The sequence below is a fragment of the Cygnus atratus genome, chromosome 12 (genome assembly GCF_013377495.2).
Source record: "Cygnus atratus isolate AKBS03 ecotype Queensland, Australia chromosome 12, CAtr_DNAZoo_HiC_assembly, whole genome shotgun sequence".
NCBI lineage: Eukaryota > Metazoa > Chordata > Aves > Anseriformes > Anatidae > Cygnus > Cygnus atratus.
Genome location: NC_066373.1, coordinates 5,465,529 through 5,489,384, shown reverse-complemented (window position 1 = coordinate 5,489,384; position 23,856 = coordinate 5,465,529).

The following is a 23,856-nucleotide window of genomic DNA, read 5'->3' as shown; positions in this document are numbered from 1 at the left end:
AAGTATCAGATTGTCTTCAATTTATCACAAGACCATTTTTTTCTAGATATAACAGAAGAAAAATATGTGGGATAGCTATGAGGACGAAAGGAAAAATGAATCTGTTGAATACTGCTCAGGGATCGTCGTAGTACATCACATGAATTGTGGTTGAGGTTATGAAACTGATAAATCACTGAATGTCTCAGTGGATATGGAGTCAGCAATTTGCTATTAGGGTTATGTTATGTATCACTCAAAACTTACACAAAGGAGAGATATCAAAACCTGGTGGTTTTTTCCAATCTGAGTGTTTGCTCTGACTTTACTGAACAGCTTGGAAAGGCTGTATTTCACTGAAAAATCTGAGAGGGTTGGTCCTGCTCCTGGGAGCTGAAGGTGTCTGAGCTTTGCGATCTCAAAGATTAGCAGACAGACTCAACACCCAGGAGATCAAGATCACCCAGTAGAGAGCAAGATTCAGTCCTGCTGCATATTAAGAGGAAGTCAACCCAAAAGCACAGAGGCCCAGGCTGACAGAAATTAAGCACAGCAATCCAGCTGGGCAGGTCTATTCAAAATTCTAAGGGTAAGGAAATCAAATGGGCAGCTATTGATGACACTGCTATAGTCAGTGCAGTGCAAGAATATCTTTACTGCTAAAGTGTTTTCGAAACGTACACTGGAAAATAACCATTTTAAGTTATTTTGTAATGAACCAATATACTGACATGTGACAATGCTTTAAAAAAACACTTTTCTATTTGTTACCTCCTCTGCTTTTGTGGGGACAATTTCAGAAATCCAACTTATTTATTGCCACATGTTAGTAAACCTTTATTCTACTACTATCCTAACTATAGGCTACTAATGTCAAATGGCTACTAATTCAAAGACCAGATTTTTAATTTCAGCACATACCCAAAAGCATTGCTGAACTGCTTGTGACATGTTTGGGGAAAATAGCTTTGTTTCTGTAGTTTTCTCTAACAGCATGAAATTCTGTGGAGGTTTTGCTGTGTAGGTCCAGCAAACTGCCAGAATTACAGTGCCTGTTCCACTTTTTTTTCTGTCAAAAATAGTATTGGCGTTGTAATTTCCAGCATCAGTGAAAAATATACATCAGCCCATACCACACAGTAGTACATTACAAAGAGAAAAGCTTAATATCTGGCAATGCTCTTTCATTTTTCTTTTACTGATACACATGTTAGTTCCCTTTTTAATCCAATATTTATTAAGCAGCTGATGATTGCTGTAGCTTGATAAAGCACTCAAAAAGACACTTAAGCCAAATCATTAAAATTAAACACATGCTAAATCGTTTTGCTGAAAAATGTTTTTCTATGGAAAAATGGCCTTAAGCAGATGCATGTTGTTCTCCAAGGGTCAAATACTGTTCACGAATTAGTTTATTTCACTGTTCCTATGAGAGGCGTAGATGCAGATAAGAGGGCAAAGTTTGGTCCATTTATAATGATGTGCATAGTAACAAATGCTATGCAAACGCACGGGCTCAGCTGTGCTTCTGCCAGAGACTCTTACCAGCACAGTCTCTAATCAGGTTTCCTAGAAAGCACTGTAGTAGTATACAATTTTGGCAACATCTTGACTAGAGAGCATAAATTGAAACACTCCATTTCATTTCCTGGTAATTTGTTCCTATTTTCTATTAGCAAAAGCAAACTGAACACGTGTCAACGTTTCATTCATGTCTTTCAGCAGGAAAGGGAGATAACAATAGTGAACTCCCCAACAATCCTAGTCAGAAACCCTTTATGAGCACATCGATCTGAGCAAAGGCGGGTCATTGAGAAGGAATGGAATGGTCAAGGCAAAAAACAAGGAAATATTTCAAGTTTTTTGAGCACCACAACTGCCAGACTATGTCATTTAAATTGTCATTTATGTGAACCAGCAAAGATTTTACTAATTAACTAGTTAACAGTTGACTGGGAGTAGGTCAAAAAGTAAGAAATATGTTAAGAGATTCATTTCATAGATGATCATTTTGTCAAGTGAGTGTTGACGGTGTCAAGAATGTCTGTTGTTCATTGAAAAGCAGCTTTCAGGTTCAATTGTAACGTGCAAGTTAGACAATTAGCCAAGAAAAAAGATTGTCAGTAGCATGCATTTGGGATCCTCAAAATAAACTAAAATAGGAAGTTCTCATAGGGTCAGCCTCCCACTTTCAAAGTAAAGTAGCGTGGGTTTTCCTTAGCATATAATCTTGCATGTCCCTCATGGGACAACAACTTATGCCAGCTGATTCATTCAAGACAGTTGTTCACTCAAATTTTTCTCATCTGCCAATTTAATACATTTAAATAGTTCATTTAATGTATATTCAGTGCGTTTGGTAGTCTGGCTTTCTGTGGTTACTTTTTTTTTTAAACACAAAATTATCATTTTGTTCACTTTACACAATACACCTAGAAGTATCAAATTGTGTATTTTTCAGTTTTAACTTCAGCTTAACTCAAGATGTATGTAGCTCTGTAGTCTCACATTTGTACATTAATTTAATATAACCGTGGGATGCAATGAAAGGGATACACAAACCGTGTAAGTGATAAAGCATTTTTTAAATACTGAACTACTAATTTGTCACTTATGCATACTTGCTGGAATTTAAGCATTTGTATTTTTTCTGGTAAGTGTATTTACGTGATAAGATTTTAGAAGTGTAATGGTGAGGAAGGTGGTATTCTATATTAAGTCAAAATGGTCTGAAGTATACCGCATTCATTAACAGCAATTAGGATGTTCACAGTTTATCTAGGAAGTGCTAAGATGTTAAATATTAAATTCTCTTACTGCCAATAAATGAATTTTCAGACTGTATTTTGTAATATATTTATAGCACTTGCCAATGTAACTTCAGTGAGAAATTCTTCAGACTTATGGAAGACACAAGGACAAAACTTAGACAGCATTTTGTTTACAGAAGTATTATGTATGACATGCATATATATGTACATAAATCTTGTATACACAGATACTATTAACTACATCAGTTTGTGGACTACACTGGATTCCCTTTAGAACCTATCTGATCATAAGCGTTAATGACAGCGAACCTGAAAAAATCAGCTTAATAAACCACCACAACCATATCTAAAAATGCAATTAGAAATTAATATTATTTTGAAGAGTTATTCAGTTAGTTTTTGAATTAAACAGTGACAGCACAACTTCTGAGGGTTTCCCCAGCCAGAGGAACCAATCCCAGCTCCACTGTCTCAGCACTGCAGGACACAAATGCTGGAGTGGACCCACAGAAAAAGCCTCAGTTTTCCTAAATAAACTGATGTCACCCTTTTAATCGTGTTTGTTATTAAGTTACTACCTAGAGACAGCAAGATAATTCCCCTATTGATTTTTCAAGTCTCAGTCAGCTAAATTAGAGGAGCCGGGAGAATTCCAGGTTTGTGCTCCCTTTGCCTGGCACCTGCACAAATTAAATCTCTCAGTTTGTGGAAAAATTAGGTCATAACAACCAGGCTCACTGTGGGACTTCACAGCATCCATGGGGGAAAGGAACACTGATGCTTCAAGAGAAAGCCTAGAATGTCCTAAGTTAATTAGGCATAACAGCAGAGGTACACGGTGTATCTGCTCAGATCACAGCACTGATTTCTCTCTCTGAATTCTGGACATTCACATTTGCGGGCACAGTGCGACCAGACACAGACCCCTGTAAGAAACACAGGGAGTAGCAGGAAAGAAAAAACCACAGGGAGATCAGAGCTCATTTCTTGAGTTTGAAAACAATTTGAGAGGGGAAAAAGTTAAATCCCCAGGTTGCAACCAAGCAGAAAAGTCCCTTTTTTTTGTCATCTCTGCAAATTATCCCTAAATGATAACAAAAGCCCTCAGAGTTTATTTCTGAGGAATTTTCAATAGTTACATAGAACAGGGTGCACTTTATTTTTAAAGGCAATATCAATTTAAGTAAAAATTCTTCGGAGTTGAGGCGTAACAAGAGGACACGAGGTGTGAGTGCATGCATCCTCCCTTGGACAGCTGGGCTTATTGTTTTGGGCCATGCTGTAGTAAGGATTATTCTTCCTCTTTTCCAAAAATACCTAAGCCTGCCTTTGACCTGATTACCCTTTTCAGTGTCCCTGGCTCTACACCATCATTTGAGTGAAATTTCTCAATCTAACAGTTAAAATGATACACAAAAGATACCATCATCTTGAGTCTATGCCAGCTGGATCAAAAAGAAATCTAGACATTTTCACTGTTTTGTTGCAACTGAGTAAGACAGCTATACAGCTGCACCGCTGGAGGTTTAGATTGGACATTAGGAGGAATTTCTTCACTGAGAGGTGGTGAGGCATTGGAACAGGCTGCCCAGGGAGGTGGTGGGATCCCCACCCCTGGAGGTGTTTAAGAGACGTGTGGATGTGGCACTGAGGGACACGGTTTAGTGGTGGGGCTCAGAAGGTCAGGCTGACAGTTGGTTAGACTCGGTGATCTCGAAGGCTTTTTCCAGCCTAAATGATCTGTGATTCTGGGGTGCTACTTGCCATTGGCCATCACACATGGCAAAACAGTCCTTGGACTAACAGCTTGCAGGACCACTTCTTCCTACCACTGTTTCAGCAGAATGACTTCACTGATTTAAAATTATTCTGCATTCACACAAGCTTTACTTGCCCCTTGTGTGCCCCACTTTGGAAGAATTTGAGTAATGAAAGTGAGACTCTTGGTTCATCAAATCACAAAACAGAAGCTAGTGACAAAAACTTAGCTCCCCCCTAATTCTTGCAGAGGTGTCTGTGCTAGTGCACAAGAGTACACCAGTACAATACAGTGCTACTTAGCTGTAGGCTCCTCATAAAGGCAATGAATGAAACAAGTCCCTGTTTTTAGGAAGAGCAGCTGTGAAGCCACCAGCCTATTGAAAAGACTTTAAACCATCGCTATAGGGCTTACCTGCAACTTTTCCTACATTGCTGCCCCAGTGAAGTTACCACTACGGTAGGTGGTAGCCAACTGATAGGTTTGTTTTTGCAAAGTGGGATGTTTCACTGGGTTTTAAGGTATTTCACACACCCACAGTACCTCACTTAAAGTAATGCATTTCACCTTCTGCTGTAGGTTAGAACATCGGAAAACACATTTATCAGATCTTGTTTTCAGCATTTCACAAAAATAGTTAAGGGTTTCCACCCGCTTTCCCTCCCTGATGATGTTCTAAGAGATAAGGCATGAAATTTTCCCTATTGGCACAGTTTTATTACTCAGAAATTTATTTTTAACTGTTCCATTGCTCACCATTTCCTATCGAGGGAGGTAACATCTATTTGCACCATTTGCATTCAAAACAGCAGAACTACAAGGAGAGAGGAATTTATTCATCCACAGCATTACTTAAACCAGATGCCATATTAGAAATTACCATAATCTGTAATGTTTAGATTGGAAGTATCAACCAAAAAAAGGAAGCTCATAAGCCCTTTGGGTGTGGAAATAAGTTCCCCTGGATTCCAAGGGAAAGGCAGAGGAAAAAGGAGATTTTTGTCTAGGAACAGGAGTCCCATTTTATGGTGTCTTGTTTGACTTCTGCTGTAGATCATAATCAAAGACAATATTTACTCAGTGCCTGTGAATCAGAGAAACATGGGGAATAATGGATATACAAATATTACATGTGCACACTACAAAAAAATTCGTCACAAGAAAATTTGGCAACTAAATGCTTAAATTAACATTAGCATACTCAAATCAGGGCTTTTGTGAGCAAGCCTGCTATCTTCAGCTTCTGTTTCACAAAAAATAACAAAAGCGGCTATTTTCTCAGAGCAGATGAAGGCATTTCATATAACATTATGGAATTAAAAGGCATGCTTCCTAAACAAATGCACCAGCACAGGCAAACAATGGAGTTTCCTTCACCCAGTATCCTTTATTAGTTATAAGTATTAATGTTGCTCCAGGAGATAAAGGAATCTGGAAGGTGCTTCATAATTTCAGCTCTACTCAGACATCCTTAGTGACAGACGTTTCTAATATAGATAAGGAAGATGGAGCGGATATTAAACCAGAACATCTCCCCATCTCTGCTTTGTTATTCTCGCAGAGATTTACCTCAAGCACTTTCTCCGTGCGGTGGAACTGGTGTCAGTTATTGCGGATGCCACTGTGGTCTGCCCAAGAGGGAAAGGCATAGGTGTGTGTTAACATTCCCCACCGGTGAGAGATCTTCTCTATTGTGCATTATAATAAAAGAATGGGGGCATGCATATCAGTGGAGGGGGAAACCAGGGAAAAGAAAGAGGAACAGAGTTATTCACCTGCTCAAAAAGAAAATAAAGGAAAACTAAAATGTCTCAAATTATGAATTTCCATTCACACAGAGATTGATATTTGCTTTAGGACATGCAGTGTTTAAAAACAATATATTGCCAGGCAAAGATGGAATTCTTTACTAGCTTTTAGCAATTTTCTACTGTGGCATCAAGTGATTTTTAATGGTATTCTATGCCCCAGTGTAACACATCTAAACTTGTGAGCAAAAGCTTGCATTTGTTTATTTTTATCTGTATTTTGCTCCAGAATCCCCAGTGATTCATAGACCACAGGCTGAAACCAGGTTACTTTTGCTTTGTCTAGCCATTAGATGGCAGACAACAGAACGACCATGTCTGTGCATTGCGTCCTTGAGTTTGTGAAATAAGCACGAAAACGCTGCTGCTCTCTAAATTAGCTCGCTTCACATCCACTAACAATAAAGTACTCAGCATCCCAAAGGCCTTTAAATTCACCTTTCTTCTTTTTGCTCCCAAACCATACATTGCAACAACTCAAATCCTGCAATAAAATCACATAACAGCCATACCCTCTTCCTTGCCTTACAGTCAGTCGCATGCAACTTGAAGCAGAAAGCATCGTCCTAGCCTCCATTCCCCACCATTCCTGCACTTGCAATTAATCTCTGCAATGAAGTAATTGGTCTCATCTGAACTATGACTGATTTCCCCATGGCAGGATTTCTCAACAGTATGAGAAAATGCCTGACATTGCTCTCCTACTAAAGAGATGTTTAAGCAAGGGACAATAACTGCACATTCAGAGCCTCATTTTGAATCAGCGCCGCAATATTTGCCAGGCTATCTACCTACCAGCGTCAAACAGACTTTGTTTTTCACAAGTCGGTGATAACGTCTACACACACCTACTGACATTGGGAGCACATCTGCAGTCCACAAAAAACAAATATGAGCACACAAACGTGTCTTATAAATTCAATCTGTTTCTGATTGTCAGATACACCCCTTTGAAAACCTACTCCTTGGTGTGATTGCATTGCTAATCTTCAAAGAATGCAAAAAAAATTGTGGAAAAACGTTCCCCACTGTCACATCAACAACAGGAAATCTCCATCTACCGTGACTCAAACAAGGTACAACTGGCAGTACTCTAAGTGAAAGACCTGTGAACATATGCATCAACATCACCAGAGATCTCTGCCAGTACAAGCTGTGGAAGTAGTGCTACATATCTCTCTTGATTGTTTATGGCCTCTGCCCTATGTAAATTGTATTCGACCATACCAAAAAACCCCAAACCCTACTATTCTTCCAGAGGCATCCTTGCACAGCCTTTTGCTGGGAGCCTCTACAGGGAAGCCCTGCCTCCGTGAAAGCTGCTGTAACAAAGGAGTACCAGGTTTAGGCACTTTTTTCTGCAGTCCAGCTTCATGAAGTGTTTGAATAATGTCCGTATGAAGCAGAGCCAAGAGTAACTTAATGGGACTCTTTATCTGTAGGATACATTTAGAACAGGGAATGATGCAGCCGCGCACACCGTATGTAATATACTCCTCTACATCAGTATTGAAAGCAATGCCAGCTTCAGCAAACGTGGTCAGGGTAAAGTATCTACAGGAGCAAATTTACATTTGAGTTAGAGGGCATTATAAAAGTCACAGTGATTTACAGAACTACAAAAATGGTATCAAGACATCAGCATAATCTGTTATTCATTCAAGAGCTGTATCCCATCCAACAATCGAGTTCCAAAAACTTTCGTAAAAAGTCCAGGGCACTTTTCAAAAAATTCAGAAAAGGAAATGACTGCCTATATGCTGTTACCTGAACCACAGAGATGTAAAGGGCATAAAATCTGGCTCTTAAATTGTAAGAGGTGAAACCCAACATAATGCTTGTAAAAAAAACCTCTTTCTCCGTTATGCTTATTCACAGTAACTTTCCCCAATTCTGCTAAAAAGGTGTCAGATGGAAGAGATCTGTGTTGGCACACCATGCCCAGGTCAATGTTCAAGTGCAAGCCTTCCTCTAAGGCCCCAGAACATGGTGCTAAAGTAAAATGGGACCGAGCGTGTTAAGCAGAGAGAAGCGCGTGGGTACTGCCCTACTGTGACAGGATAAACTCTTCCGACCTTCCTCCACCCACTGTGCCAACCAATCCTCAGACCTATGAGGATCAGTCTTGTGTGTCAGCTCTGTCCTTGGGCACAAGTGAACATGCAGAGAGCAGCCCCTATCCCTGAACCAGCACAAGGAGAGCCTGTATTTGAAGTTAACCAGCCAAGACCCCATCACTCACCCAAGACCAAACCACGTATCAAATCAACCTGGCCCACTCGCACACCCACTCAATCCATTAGCTGGGGATTCAGTCATCTCCTGTAGAAACAATTACTTCTGCATATTAAACTCAAGGGCTGTGTGCTACATTATCTCAATCAGAAATTAATATTTCGGCATGCCAAGACTTGAAAATGTGCCCAAGAACTGGAGACCACAGCTGCCTAGCAATGCGCTTAATGATCCTTCAGGACCTGTCTACAATTTATGGCACCACATCCGCCAAGTGGAGCACAATACACAGCATGGCCAGTCTTAGCCCACACTCCTGCCAGCCTCTGGATATGGACTTTTATGGAATCTGTCACTTAAATGTGGAGCTTGTTTTTAAGTTCTCCTTGTGAGTAATGCACAACACTATTTTATTTCATTAATAATGTTACAAGATTAGGAGGTATTTTATGCCTGCAGTCTGCATGATCTGGAAATAATTTTAATAAGTACTACATCAGAGTGTGTTTGCTGCACAATAGACATCTACTTATGCTATCCTTCAATACACAGAAGGATGAATATGAATCCCACATGTGGGAAATTGTTAATATTATAGCACACAAGAAATCTTAGTGAATAGTCTCATAATATATTATTCATTACACATAGTGCTTGAAGACCGAGAGTTCCCATGACTACAGTATAAAACCAGTACACTCAGTGCAAACTTTGAGCTCTAAAACACATCCCAACATAGCTAGCTACCTTTCGGGTTATCAAAACAGGATAACGATGCAGGTCATTATTCAGCACAGGATGACTAACCATGACAAATACATATCATAGATATGATCATTTAGAGACATCCCACTTCACTTGTTTTTTATCTCCTTGCAACTGCACTGTCGCAGATTTCCAGACCTACTTCTTGCACCATGATACCCCTCCTGCCTCTTTAGGCCCTTAGTCCTTCTCTCGCTTCCTTGGTCTGCATGCATAGATTATCTTCTAATACATCTTTTTTTTTAGCAACACTAGAAATTTTAACTACGCTGAAATACGCGTTGCATACATTGCTGAATCATACATGACAATGCTAGTTCAGTGCTGTACTGTCCTGAAGATACTCATACTATGAGCCAGAATTAGAGTTTTCAGAGGGCCCACATGTCTTTAAAGCCCAAGTGTTCGAATCAGTTGCGGTATTTTTCTGTTGAAAAAGACTTTTAAAGCCTGACCAAATTTTGAACTCGCAATTTTACAGGACAAAATATGCCTGGGTATAATTCTGCATCTGCAACTTAGCCCAGTTGGATGTCTTAAAACTTTTCTATAGCATTAACATGATTGTGCATGTGTAATCACTCCAGTTACACCACCACTTACAAACTACCCTTTTCTAGTGGCTCAAAAGATCTCAGCTGGATAGTCATGTATAATTTTCTTCACATAGTCATCCTCTGCTTGTGAGAATTTACATTGGCCTGTCACTGGAAGTAATTGCTGTAAATTATTTTTGGCTGATGTTTTACACATCCAATGAACAAATGCACAAAGACCACACAACAGATAAATGCTGTTAAGATCTTTTCAAATCATTATGACTGGTTCTAGACTACACATGACTGATTTAACAATGCTTTGATGATGGAGTAGGGGAGTAGGGGAGCCCCCGTAGCTTCCACAAACAAAAACACACCCTGCCATTGCACTGGATGGGCACATCCATGTACTGAATTATTAAATCAGCTACCAACGTTGTAAGGTAAATGTTCATGACTTCTCCTTCTACACCATCCACACGTGAGCTTGTTTCCCTTCCTGTCGTGCTTTGCTCAGCCACTGGCTGGGTTGTGCTGTCCACTTCAGTTCTGACTTTTTAAACTGTCTGGTTCCTCTCAAGAATTGCTCTGTGTCCTGGTTTCAGCTAGGACAGAGTTAATTTTCCTCCTAGTAGCTGGTAGGGCGCTATGTTTTGGATTAGGATGAGAAGAGCGCTGATAACATGCTGATGTTTTAATTGTTGTGCTTACACCAAGCCAAGGACTTTTCAGCTTCTCGCTCTGTCCTGCTAGCGAGCAGGCTAGGGATGCAGCAGGAGCTGGGAGGGGACAGACCCAGGACAGCTGACCCAAACTGGCCAAAGGGGTATTCCATACCATCTGACATCATGCTGAACAATATATAGGGGTGGCTAGCCGGGGGGGGGGGGGGGGGGCCGGCTGCTTGGGGATAGGCTGGGCATCGGTCAACGGGTAGTGAGCAATTGCATTGTGCATCACTTATTTCGTACACATTATTATTATTAATACTATTATTATTATTGTTATTATTTTCCTGTCTTAATAAACTGTCTTTATCTCAACTCACAGGCTTCACTTTCCCGTTTCTCTCCCCCATCCCAGAGAGGGAGGGGGGAGGGTGAGTGAACGGCTGTGTGCTGTTTAGCTGCCAGCCGGGCTAAACCACAACACTGTCATCATTATTATATTTTTTTTTCCTTGCTATTTCGTTTTGTTGCATTTACTTCAGCATTTCCTTTCTGGCATTTTTAGAGCATTTGGCTTCAGCTATTTACAGGTGCACGCGCACAGCAGAATGGGAGAAAAGGGAACACGAAGAAAACTTCTAAAGGAAAGACGCAGTAAAAATACAACAGGCAATTGTCGGTGCCTTGACTAAATCCTTTTCAACCAATTCCCTCGACACAGGCCTGAAAAATAAAACCATTATTACCCATTAAGTAAGCATACATCTCCTGTGGCCAGCTGCCTCCGACTGGAAGGGGCTCTGCCTCTGGCCCAGGCAGCCCACAGGTAAGGAACATTTACAGGTACAGAGCACCAAGCCCCACATAGCTGGGTGTTCCCCACTGCATCGCCACGGGGGCATTAGCACAGGACTTTTCCCAGCCCTGTTGCCTGCTTCTCTCCCATATTCCAACAGCCCGATATTTTACTCTTCGAGCACTGACAATGAATAAAAGATGGTCTTCCTAAACATTGTGCAGCCTTCTGAGTCCGCAGGTTCGCAGCCGAGCAGAGGCAGCCCTGGAAATGTAAACATCCATGGGATTGCTGAGTTCATGTGTGTGGCAAGCATTATGCAAAGCCAGCCATGATACAGGTGGCCGCCCAGGCTTTCAAAGACTGCGGAAAGACACTTTCACATGCACTTGCTGTGCCTTCCTCCTTGCCCCCAGTTGTCCAAGGCACCAGAGGCAAGGCAGGACCAGCAGCCAGCCATCTTCTCATGAAGGTCCCAGGACATTTGGTCACTGGCTTCGTTAGGAGATGCCTCAGGCCTTAACAGCTTAAAGCCTTGACAAGGGCTGTTAACTATACACTTTTTCCTTCATTTAAAATTTAAAAAGCCTCTCAAACTCCCAAGAATTTGTATTTTAAGCCACTTTTGAAAAAGCAAAAAGAATAATATGAACTATCATTATTGCCGAGGACTTGCAAGGCAATTTCAGCTTGGTATGGCTTGAAATGGCTGCTTCAGAAACCCACCAGAAATGAAGTTTCTGATGCAAGCAGCAGATACTTTAAACTCTCTGTTGCCCTGAACAAACAAGAAGGACACAAACAATGTATTTTGCTTGGTTAATTGAAATTATTCTGATAACTGTTTCCATGACCACCAGCTGTACATTTCTCCCTGGTTTCTGCTCCTGCTAGCCTTTAAGACACTAAAATCCTCTCCCTTGTGAGCAGATAGAGCCCACCCAAAATTCTGTTTAGAAACTCTCATGATTTAAATAAAGACAATGCAGTTTTGTTGTCACAGCAATCGTTATTCCATTGGACCATCTCAATGACTAATAGCACCTATTATGACTTTTAAACTTGGCAGATGCCAGCTTAGCATCACACTGCGAAGATAAACATGTGTAACTTATGCTGTAACTAAGTCAATTGCAGTAAACAAGCACCAAAAGTCACTGTCAGCAAACAGAGCAGATGACAATTCTAAAACAAGGGCTGTGGCTTCCAAACTGTCTGCATTTCATTTTAATCTTTCACCAGAACTAGCGCAGAATAGACCTTTGTTAGTGTGCCTTATACTTCCTCTTTTGGCTCACTAATTACAGTTCTAAAAAAGATTGTAATTCTGAATAGAATTGGCTGAATAATTCATAACACGCTTGTCTGTGAGTGTTGTCTGCAAGTAGATCATGATCATCTTAGCTGTATTCATTATTTAAATTTATTTGCCAAATACCTCCTACAGATGGTTCTTGATCTGTAGTTACTTGGAAGATGATAGTTGCAAATATTTAAAATTTATACGCTGGACATTCACAACTTGATATCTGGTCAAAAACATACATCTACTCATTTGCTTGTATACGCAATTACCATGCTTACTAAATCACTCAGACATTCTCATGTAAACATAGCTCGGAATTAATAAGAGTTATTACCACAAGCCTTCAGCAGTGACCAGTAAGGACGTTCATCAGGCGTGAGCTACATGTTTCCTCCCTGAGTCACGACCCTTCTGCTCCGTGTATAACAGCAAAGAGCCTTCTGCCCAGAAAAATATCACACAGCAGACACAGATGGCAGGGACAACACACAAACAGCATCATGATCTTCTGAACACAGGGACAATTGGTTTGGGAACTCATTTTCAGAGATGAAAAAGGAGGTGAACTGAAAGCACTGAATCCCATCTTCTCATGCACGAGGCAGAAAACTAAGTGAAATAGAGACGAACCATCAGCTGAAACGCCAGGATGAAATCCCTAGGAAAGAGACTTAGCCAACTTGGCAAAAGCAGGTGCATTCCGGATGTGGATCTTTCAAAGACATTTTGTTTAGGCAGACTACGTCCCAATATTACAGGAGTTTTAAGTGTTTGATGAGCCAGAATCTGGTAGCAGATGCTCCAGTATAAATCCATCTTCCACCACTGAAGCCACTGGAATTACCCTGTATTTACCACCACACAGAGGAGATCAGAACATTTGAGTGAGAACTTTTGTTCCTTGATGACCTTTAAGAAACCAGAACTTCTTCAACATATTTCTCAGGATTACTACAATTAAAACTGTGATCAATCTTTCATACGTACTTGAATACAAACCACCCATTGTGCTCTAGCTAGGTATGAAGCCTGTTCTCAGTGCAGCATTAGAAAGGAGGAAAGCTTCTTGTAACTCTAACTCCCTGAAGCCAAGGTGTCAGAAGTATAATTTAAGCCATAGATAAGTGCAGGACTGAACAAGTATTACATATAAGCAATTTGCTAATGCCCTCTATTTCTCCTGCCCAGAAAGAAGATGGAAGGGAAGGAGGCGGTAACAGGAGCTTGAAATGCAACAGGATAGTGAAAAAGCAGTAGAAGAAGGAGCACAGGCTACAACCAGAAAAGGAGACCAAATTGTCTTAACACAGCTCTGCCTGAAACTTAGAATGAGTCTCACCATGAAAAATACTGTCCTGTACAGATATTTTCTCAATGTTTTATTAGGTACAGAATAGCAAATGGGTTGTCATCCACATAACTGCTCCTGCACCATTTGCCAGATGTTGTTTGCATGTCCACAGTAATGTGGTCATATTAAAATGTATAAAATTGTGATTTTCACCGGCTGCTCACCACCACAGCCCCTACTGAGCATCTTGGCCTAACGCAGGCTTTCAGCAAGATATAGTTGAGCAGACATTAACTGCAGATTTCACTTCTTCGTTGACCTACAGTACTAGTCAATTAGTGGCTTAATATTGCTCAGACATTCATTAAAGCTTGAAGTGGGCAGAGTTTCATCTGCTTGATTCTCACTGTTTAAGCGTGTCCAGGGAGAGTATTTATAATTGTTGAGTTGTGACCACGTACTTTTGGAGGAAAACCACAGATTACCTCTGCAGTAAACAGTATGTTATCCAGCTATTTTCCAAGATCTGTACTCAGTCAAAATATAAAGATATTCTCCTATTATTAGAGCTACTCAACCACCAAGTTTTAATGTGGTCTTTGAGGGTGCCTTGCTCTTCCTATCTGCCTCATTTAGCGTACTACATTTTGACAACTTTGGGCTCTGTAGCATCCCTTTCTCTTGTCTACCCCATTACCACCACTTAGGTAAGAAAACTATGTTTAGTGGTAAGATGATATCAGTCAATAATTATGCTTCCTTTTAATAATTTAAAAAGGAAACGTTTCATTCTTTGATAGTATTAAAAGAAAGTCCTGCATGTTATGTATTTACATTGATTCAGTTCTGGCCACCCACAATCACTGTCACTTGTATTTCGGCAGCATGTCAGAGAGATGCCTCCACACTCCTGATGAGATACACGGACACAGATTCAAATTTGTCAGGAGCTTAAGAGAGTTCTCATCAGGGATTAGCCTAGACACCATCCGCAACAATTATAAATCATCTTGATAGGAAAAGCCTGGAAAGTGCATTTAGGAGTATGTGAAGTATATCACCGGGCCAAATGCATCCCTTCTGCTCCTGAGCACCAAGTCTCATCTCCATATCCACTGTGGCTGCTCAGCTCCTTCAGCTCTGCCAACCCGGGCCCTGCTGCTTCTCTCTCTGCCAGGGAGGTGTTAAGTATTGATTTTTGGAGTACTTCTTAAGAAACGTATGTGCTGTTACGTGCCCAGTCGCTATGAATGCACGCACCTCATTAACTGCATAACATCTAGTATGTAGCTACTGCAATTCGTATGTGTGAATGGGATTATTTCAAAGTTTTTGCATGCTCACCCCGTTTCAGCTCTTTTTTTTTTTTTTTCAACTCAGCACAGAAGGGACCACACTGCTGGCTCTTGAAGAGAAAGAGCAGAAACAGAAGGGAAAGGGTACAAACTCTCATACGAACATATGGGGAAGAAAGAGAAAGATCCCCTATTGAAGTCAATAGAGCCACAATGATTTATACTCCCTGCAAATCAGCTCCTTAATCTACAAAAGCAGGCTGTCATAGCAGGGCCTGGGCAGCTGGAGAGAATACAGCTGTGCAACAGCCACTCCGCTCCTTTTCGCCTCGAGCATCATTTGCAAAGCAGCCAGCTAAACTCCAGCTCTCGCCCCATTATTGATTGTGGTGGTTGCTGATGTAAGAAGCACAACACAAGTTAATTATTAGATTCGGGGTTAAGCTCGCCTGACTGGCAGTTAGAAAAAACCTTATCTTGATGTGTAAACTCCAGGAATAGGTCAAGGAAGAGAGCTGAAGGAAAGTAAACATGGAGCACAAGGAATGTGGCCTGTGGGTTTGTGTTCTTACCCCACAGCCTGCAACCTGCTCCCTGCAAACAGAGCAAACCACAGTTAAACGCAGCACATGGAAAAGAAGATATGAAAAGCAACTGTACTGATGATTTATAGGTCTCCGGCTAACTGTTATCAAGCACAGAGGGTCTTATCTTCAGGTGATTTCTTCATGGCACTATCTTTACAGAACACTAAAAAGTATGAAATATCTGTCATGATAGCACACAAATATCCTGGACTGCCCCCTTTATAATGGATGGCTGAAAACAAGCAATAGTTGGCAAGGAAAATTAATGTCTCAAGAACAAATTAAAAAGGCACTATCATAAGCTGAGGAATGACAGCGGATCCTTTTGGTAACACACGCTCCACCTGCATCTCCCAGACGTTTAGCTGGAGGACAGGGTTATTGCTCCATGAGCACTAATGCCTTTGCTTACCAGAATACAAAGGTCCTGGGTAATGCAGGAAAGACCAGCACAGACCAGCCTAGCAGGGGATATTGATTTCTCACTTCCAATGCCTTTCCCTTGTAAGGCTGTTTGTCCCTTAAATTTTGCCTCGCGTTCCCTTTCTCAATTAAATCCTGATACCATCCCCTCCAACACCACATTTGGCGGTCTTGGATCACCAAAGATCTCGGGTGGCATGCAAGCAGCATTTTTGTGTTTTTCAGGGAGCTTTACAAGAAAAAAGGAGGGCGTTACAGAGTTAATCCCAGCAGAGCAGGTGCCTCCCCAGGATGACAGCCTCAACCTGAACCATTCCTGCCCAGCTGAGCTGAGGGTGGGACCAGCACCGTTAATTCATCCTTTAACAGCACAGGGGGCTGTTAAGGAGGAAGGGTACCTTGGCACACACCTACTAGCCTACAGCCAAACTCTGCACCTTCTTCTGTCACCCTGGCTGAAGCGAAACCTTCCCGGCCACATGGTGCTCGCCACGAAGCAATCCTATCCGGCGGCGTAGAAGGGGCTGTAACAAAAACTGTCCTCCGCCAGCCTGCAACACAAAAGGTTCCTCCAACGGCTGCCGGAGCCCACAGCCCTGCTCCCACCAGTAATCCCCTCCTCCATAATTTAATAAGCTTCACGGTAGTGAGGTTCACCCTCCCCCACCACACAATTCCCTTCCCCATTCCCCAGACAAGCTATGACAGCCACAAAGAAGAAATATTCCCCAGTGCATTGTTAAAGGCCCAACTCCTCAAACCAAAGACAGGCTCAGTTAACATTAAAGCCTTTCCCCTTATGAGCAACCTGAGCTGAGATTAAGGAATGAGCCCACACTGTCAACCTTCACCCTGATATGAGGCTGGTAACTAGGGCAACAGCATCTCACAAACACACCATGCCATCCGATTTTGTCTTCTTACACCACAACACAAAATATGATAGGTAAGCAAATGGACAAATAAAAGCCACACACCTCTCCGGCTCATATTTTAGTCCTGAAGTTTACCAAGAGCTAGAAAAGGTTATTTATTAATGCTGCCATTAATGCACAAAGATAATCTTTTTCACTCTGTATGCGTGGCATACACCAGATGATAGTGTGCTCCTTTCTCGCTTGGACTCCAGCGTAATTATTTGCAGAAGGTAGCACAAAATGATCTTCCCAATATTAGACTCAAGCAGCTTGTCTGGTTTAGCTTGATCTTTATTTATAGACACAGTCTGGGAGCTTTCTGTATGCAGAGCAGGACATAGTGACCTACTCGGGCTCAGTTATATAATAGTTTCAAAAGAAGACTTAGTGTAAATTGACCCTAATCTGATCTTGAATTGTGACACATTATAACTCCAAAAATAAATGAATTGCATAGAGTGAGGGAAATACTGATTTATTTCCACAACTGGAAATAACCAAAGACTGATAAATCTAAGCGTTTCTTAGAAATTCCTCGAACTTTTAAAAACATCCCTCATGTTATCCTCATTAACTATGAACATAGCAATTGACTTGTTATTATTGTTATTATACTGTACAGCTCTGTAACATGCCTAGCTCAGCTTCAGAGTCAGTTTCCAAATGCAAATACTGCATTCACAGAGAGTAAGTTTAAAGAAAAAAATCTGTGGTTTTTGAAAGCACAACCTTAAACTTTACTTGGCCAAATTTGCAAGGAGATGGAAACCTAGGCACACGCTTAAGCACACCAGTAGCACTCCTTCCCCATCAATATTTGAGCACACAAATTTACAACTCCCTCCCCACAAGCACTTGAGCTTGCAAGTGCTTTCCATGGGCATCTTGATTGTGTATTTCAGTTGTGCTCACAGAAAGGGAATACAAAAGAGGCATAAATATGGCTCAGCAATTAATTTGCAGACCTGAATCTGTATTCAGAGATATTTTTACAGTATCTGCTTAGTTCTCGCTGATGAATAGCAACTGTATGAAAATACGGGGACACATTTGGAATGGTTTTTAACAACTTTGAACAATATCTTCCTGCCAAACAGCTGTTATAAAAGGGTCTTGGTATCTATGGAAAACAGGCCCATCGCATTCTCACTTTATATTGATATTAGCTAATTAATTGGCCAAACTCATTATGCATGTTATTCAAATTTGGCCTTTCTAAAATGCCATAGCTTGGGTTGAAAGTAATTTCTTACACGGTAGTAGTATTGATTTATAGTGATTGTTTGCTGGGTAAAAGAGGCTCCAGTCCTGCAGTTTGGACCAGTACGAGCTGATCGTTCTTTGCTGTTGCTGCTATCTGTTCCTGAAAAACTGCTTCTTGTCAACTATGCTTGTCCAACACTTCTGCAAATGAGTATTTGTGCATTTTGTGCCTGGGTCAGGCACTCACTTCTCACCAAAAAGCTCTTGATACAAGAACCTCAGTACAAGGGCGCTGCTGATTTTCTGTACAGAATTAACGACAAAACACTGCACCATTTGGAGGGGTATTCTCATTCAGAAGTCTTGGCAGCTTGATTCAGGGCAAAAATACCTCTCCGGACACAGACAGTATGTTAGCACATGGAGACACAGCATCTGAGCCTGCTGTGATACCCACAGAGAGCCTGTAATAGAGTTCCTTACAAATGCCTTCCAAGGCATTACCTAACTTGCATTTTCCCTAATATAGCTTCTGAGTAGGGTTTGTTTAGTGAAGGTTTAGAGAACAACACACAGGGAAGAAAAAGCTCTTATTTTCACCACTCAGGTTCTCACTACTCCCTTCCAGTCATCCATAGAAGTCTCCTTCCAAGAGAAGGCAGAAAAGGTCTCGCCATCCTCCCTCCACCAAGGGAAGGCTGCAGGTAAGAGGGAGACAGCTGCTCCCAAGGGAAGGCTCAGCGGTGCTGCAGGCACCGGCTTGGTCTCTGCAGCTGCTCCCCTCACCCTATTACCGCTTTAAAGCCACATCCCAAATCCCGCTTGATGTTCCAGGCACCAGACATGGGATATTCAACACCCTTTATCTTCTGCTTTGGCCTTCCCACGCCACACAAAGGCTCTGGCATCACAGTGACGATCTTATCTTCACCCTGGGGTCTGGAGGGTAAGGCATTACTACATTCCTCTATTTCTACATGCACAATCCAGGAGCAGAACCGATGGAAGCGAGGCTCCAGGCCAAAAACTTTTAAACAGAATTTACTCTTATTGCATCAGTTGCATTCCTATTAATGTGTTTAAATAGGCACTGGTATTTCATTTTTTCTTCAGAAATAATCCTTCTAAAAGACACTTATGTTTGCAAGTAGACATTATTTTTGGCAGGGTAAATGTACTGTGGAGGAAAGACTCTATTGTATGCTGCTTTATTTGGGAGTGAATTAGGGGCAGTAGGAATGAATTGCTCGAACTCCAGAAGAGATTTTATTACATACATTTGGCATGGAGGAGGAAAAAAGTGAGAACTGTGCATAGTTCTTCAGAGATTTTCAAAAATGAAAATAAAAGCTTCTTTTAATTGAAGTACCTTTGCTCTGAATAAATATTTTCATTCTTTACCCATAATACAAAATGCCTAATTGAATGTTTACTAATGAGCTTAAAATAGTTCATCTTGATATCAATTTTCCTTTTTACTTGCTATCACCATCTTACATTTTAATTAAGTTAAAGAAACAGGAAGGAGAAAAGGAGAAAAAAATATAATCAATCCCAAAATATACCTTCAAAGAGATTTCTCAAGTTGTATAAGAAAAATACAAAGGTAAATCAAGTACAAGGGGGAAAAAAGTGCGATAGAAAGAAGCTTCAATAATAATTCTGTCTTGATAGCATCTTTGTTTTCAGAAGGGCCAAGAAACAAGTATTACCCAAAGGCAGGTAACCAGGTGATAAGAATATGGCAAGCTATTCCAAGGTAATCAGGAGTGGTTTCCCATTGCAGGCATTAACCAAGAAAACAAAGAAATTGGAAAACCAAGAGACCACACAAACATCATAAGCTTCAAATCACGCCAAAATAAATCAGATGATCAGAGATTGCAGGACTGTGCAGATGATAGAGAGATGCAGGAATGAAGCTTTCCAGAGGCACAATTACTGCAGGAGTGTGAAACAGCACCATTTAAAGGTCACATTTTAGGGCTGTCTAAAATTGGACCCCTACTGAGTACTTACAATTCTATCTGAAATAAATTTTCTGATACAGATGGTTGGCGAGTTTCTGCTCTGACTCCACAGCTCCATGACAAAATGAAGGATCTAGGACTAGCAACATTCCAAGAACACCTGTACCCAACTCATCTGTGATACCACGACTCTCAGATATTGTGACATCCTGAAGAGGTATTCTTCACTTAAGATATAGTTTAATTTCAAAACCAAAATTCAGGAGGGAAAAAGCTCTCTCTCCTCTCTTTCCTGGTTGTCACTATAAGATTCAAAGCCATGGCTTTCACTCTAGCCACCCAACATCAGGAAACTGGGGACACCGCTGGGGACAGCAGAAAAGCCTTAATACAGCAGACATTTCAAAACTTCTCCCACATGACACCACCTGGGTGGTGTTTTCTATAAAAGCCCACAGATAGCTGGCAATTCAATTCCATAAACTCTTCGCATACAGCATTTTCTCTAGTCTTGCTAACAGTGCCTGGATTATAAGCATCTTTGGGACACAACCTACCTTCCATCTCACAGTTGGCATACCATCCAGGAGAAGTGCAACAGCAGCTTCTGCTTGATTAGATCCCAGGGTAATGCTATAATTCAACTTATTAAAGAAATATGTCTGAAGTCAGTAAGACTTCTTCATGCACCATAGTCAGTAGTTTTCGAGTCTTCAGGCAACATGCCTAAGTCTTCTCCCCTAAAATACTGTTACATCAGTCCACAGGAGAGCTCAGCCATGTAGTAAACCAACTTCCCATTCCAAAGAAAATCTCTTAATATTAATTACCAGCATTCCCCAACTCTCCAGCCTAAGCAAACTTGAGAATTCATGAGAGGGTTCACACTATAAACCTCGCACTCTGCAGCACCAAGTTGGTACACAGGTGAATTGCTTTATAGGCTGCAAGGGCCCCAAGCACACAGCAGCTGGGGCTTCCTCACCCCCCTGCGGCAGGAGGGCAGGAGCCTGCTGCTGAAGCAACACAAACAACCCAGACAAACTACTGCTTCCCACTGCCTGCTCCTGACCTACAGGCTTGCTCTCAACAGAGCTGCCTCAATGTGTGGGATGAGGGATGTTGGTGGTCTCATCACCTCTCCTCACAGGGGTAGGAATTTTGACCCAGGCCAGCCTCCCAAAAAATTCTTTTGTCTTTATCTTTAGGGAAACAACATTACTTCAACTACATCATTGAGAAGCCATGTTCCACTGTCAGTATAGGCTTCCAATTCCCTACTTTCTCCTTTCCAGCATATCAACCACATAAATTACCCGTCTTCCTCTATACCTACCCAATGACAAGAGTATTTATTGCAGGTGCTCAGTAACTACTCCAATTACCTAAACAGCACCTGAGAATCAGGATGGGTGGAGAAAGAAATGTAAAGCAACCAGGCACTTTTCTGTAACACTACACAGCAAATGATCAGATACCAAAATATTAGCTGACAATAAATGACCCTTTATTTTGTATTTTTAGTTAACTTTTCACCTGCCTTGTCAAATTTCTTGATGAAGAAAGCAATGCAAATATAGTTTTTTTGAAGCATTGTTATTATTTTAAAACTTCTCTTTTTTGATTTACTTTTCACTACTCTTAGCAATCACAAATAACACAGAGAAGAAAAACTTTTCCTCAAGAGAAGGCTCACTGGGAAGTCACCTTCAATGCCTAATTCTCACCTAAAAATTACTGCCTAATTTCTACTGAGATTATAACCTACTCATATTCTTCTCAAAACATCCCTTTCCCTCGACAGGTAGCTGTGCCAAGACTAGCCCAAAGAGCACACTGCCCAGCCTCTGCCCCAGCTCAGAGATAACACAATGGTGCAAGAACCTCAGGTTTCACTCATCTTCATTACGAGTTACTCTCATAAATTGTCCAGATTTTTTCATTTAGGCATAATAGTTTTGCAGCAACTAGCCACCATTTTATAAGCACAGCTGTGTTCAAGGGTTGAGTAGGGACAGCAAATGCTAAGAAACCTCTTCATTCAGTTCAGATCAGAAATGCCAAATGGGTGCCCTGAAGACCTCACAAGCAGGACCTTCAGCAGCTGACTGTCCACACAGCTTCAGTATGTCCTGAAAGCCAATGTGACTGGTAGCAATATGTCTGCAAACAACTATACTTCCCTCTTGTCTGTCTTTGGCACATACTTTTTCACTGCAGGGCTTCGTGTGGGAACCAATTCAGTTTGTCTGAGTAGATTTCAAGTGTCATTTTCAGGAGAGAAAAATAATTTGTGTTGTACGTTTTTTCAAGCTTCATAAGCATTACTAGCTCAGTATAACATTAGTCATATCCTTACAGTCCAGCAGTGCTATAATCACTGCTTTACTATGCAAACACTATCACTCATGCTTAGACTTTAACTAACTCTTTTCTCAGTGCGCTCAGCCTGTTAGAAATCTTGCTTGACAGCTTTTTGATATCTACACAGTATATTTCCAAGCCCTCAGCAACAAAACCAAAGCATATAAGATCTCTCATGATGCTGAATCTTATCCAATTGAAGGGTTGAGTTTCGAGTTCAATTATTTATGAACTATTAGTTTCCTGAGCTAATCAAATAATTTCACTTAAATAGTAGACCAGCTTTTTACCCTGGAAGACAGTGCAATTCTTTATAACCCTTCTTGGCAATCCATTTCCATAGGCAGGGATAAATTGCCGTGCACGTGCCATTCAGATTTAAAATTGATAATGGACAATCAGAAGATAAACATCAATCTTCCAGACGTGTTGTACCACATAGAAAACAAGTAGTGACAAAAATGTTTAGGCACCTGAAACGTCTGACTATTTCAAAAGCAGTCTAAGGCTAAAAGAGTAATGGGATATTATTCTAAGAAAAGAGTTTCTGCATGAGGAGATATTCTGGCTATTGTAGAAATAATCTGTGGTGCAACATTTAATGTGGTCCCCCGAGAAAATTTACGTATGTAATTACTTGGAGGACAACATAACCAGTCAGGTAAGTACAGCATTGCCACGTACTATTAGAATCACAAATCAAACCCCCAAAATCATGAGATGAAATTAGAAATGTCCGTGGTGTCTCTCTTTGGCCTCGCCTCTCTTGTTCTCCTGATGATAAGATTCTGATATAAATTAGTGAACTACCAAAGAGATAGATGATTCATCTGGTTTTGTTGCATGTTTCTGCTTTAAGAGGGAATACTTCTTCAAGCGGAAATACTCGATTATACTTTCTTGATTATTTTTTGTATAAACACTGCTCATACTTAAAGCTTCTTTATGCAGACATAAATCTGTTTTCTGAAGTAAAAGCTAAAATTTTTATTTAAAGGATTGAACTTCTACAAACATTAGTATTTTAGCACTTATGACAGAAGTGTGGAAGCTGATAGTACTGCAAAGCCAAAGATATAAGAATCTGCCCTAGTTCTAACAACACACAAAAGAGGTTTTCACATTAATATCATCAATTTTTTATTTATTCTGAACTTTGAGTTTTCTAAGCTTATCTGTC